Source organism: Nelusetta ayraudi, unplaced genomic scaffold (assembly GCF_046127955.1).
Source record: "Nelusetta ayraudi isolate G7.1 ecotype Tasmania unplaced genomic scaffold, CSIRO-AGI_Nayr_v1 ptg000083l, whole genome shotgun sequence".
Taxonomy (NCBI): domain Eukaryota; kingdom Metazoa; phylum Chordata; class Actinopteri; order Tetraodontiformes; family Monacanthidae; genus Nelusetta; species Nelusetta ayraudi.
This window is the reverse complement of record NW_027466133.1, coordinates 775001-776311: the sequence shown is the minus strand read 5'-3', so window position 1 is coordinate 776311 and position 1311 is coordinate 775001.

The window sequence follows — 1311 nt, the reverse complement described above, 5'->3', positions numbered from 1 at the left end:
ACTGTGCATGCACGGTGTGTGGTTTACAGCTCCGGGGGGCCCACACACACACACACACAAACAACAGGACAACAGCAGCAACAATAGCAATCAATCTGGGAGACACAGGTGGACAATTACAGCCGGGGTGAGGAGGGGGAGGGGGTGGAAAATACAAGCTGAAAAACTGCGGAAACGGGGTCTCTGGTATGCGGCCTGGGCTGACGGACGCCAGTCAAGTCGCTCCAACTGGAACTGGAGCGACTGGACGGTTAAAAATAGGAGGGCGGGAGCTCGTTCCTTGCCTCCTCCGACTCGCTATCCTGTCTTTGTGAAAGTCCTCCAATATAAGGGGGGGTTTTGACCAACGCACTCATCAGGGTTTTATTTAGCTAAATGTATACACACACACACACACACACACACACACACACACACACACACACACGCATGCCCGACTTTGACTATTAACGGCCTCTCTCCGGAGGATGGATAGGAAGCTTTCTTTGATTCACTTCTCTCCGCTCGCTTTCCTGTTGCTGCCGGACGGACAAAGAGTGGAAGAACAATCGGAGCGGAGGGAGGGAAGAAGGGAGGGAGGGAGAAAAGAAGGGAGGGAAGGAGTGACAAATCTGCAAACACAATCACAACACGTTTGACGGCCAAAAAACAATCAGCATTTCTCTTTTTAATTTTATTTTTTGGCAACAACAAGGGGTTTTCTCATCAGTGAGTGACGGTCGGGAGGAGGAGGGGGGGGGGGGTAAGTGGGGAGGGGGGGGGGGGGGGTGAGCGGACGGAAGGCGGAGGAAAACACTGCTGAGTGATACAGTAGTTGTGTCTGGGGGTCGGTGGCCTGGCGCCGTCCGTGCCGAGCAGCCGGAGGACTGAGACGTCCCATCTGGCAACCTGGAAACTCCCGCCCACTTCTTCTTCTCCTCCTCCTTCTGCTTCTTCTTCTTCACTTCTCTATAAAAATCTATATTTAACATCAGCGTGCATCAACGTGAAACTCATGAATCATAATTTTCGTCCTTCCACTCTTTTTTACTTGCCATCAATACACTTCCCCGTAGTTCAGCATGACACACCCAAGTTTTTTCTTTTCACTACAAAAGTTTGTATGTATTTAAGAAGTGGCTCTGCATCTTTGTGATGCTTTAATTCAAAATTAAGTATTATATAATCATTAATTTCAGAAAATGACAATATATAAAAAGCCACTCTTGTGAAATCTCTGATAATGTATTTATGTTTCTATGACAACCCTGTTGCTTTGTCATTACTTTGGGATTCAGTCAGGTATTTTTTTTTTCAACGTGGAAATGTATT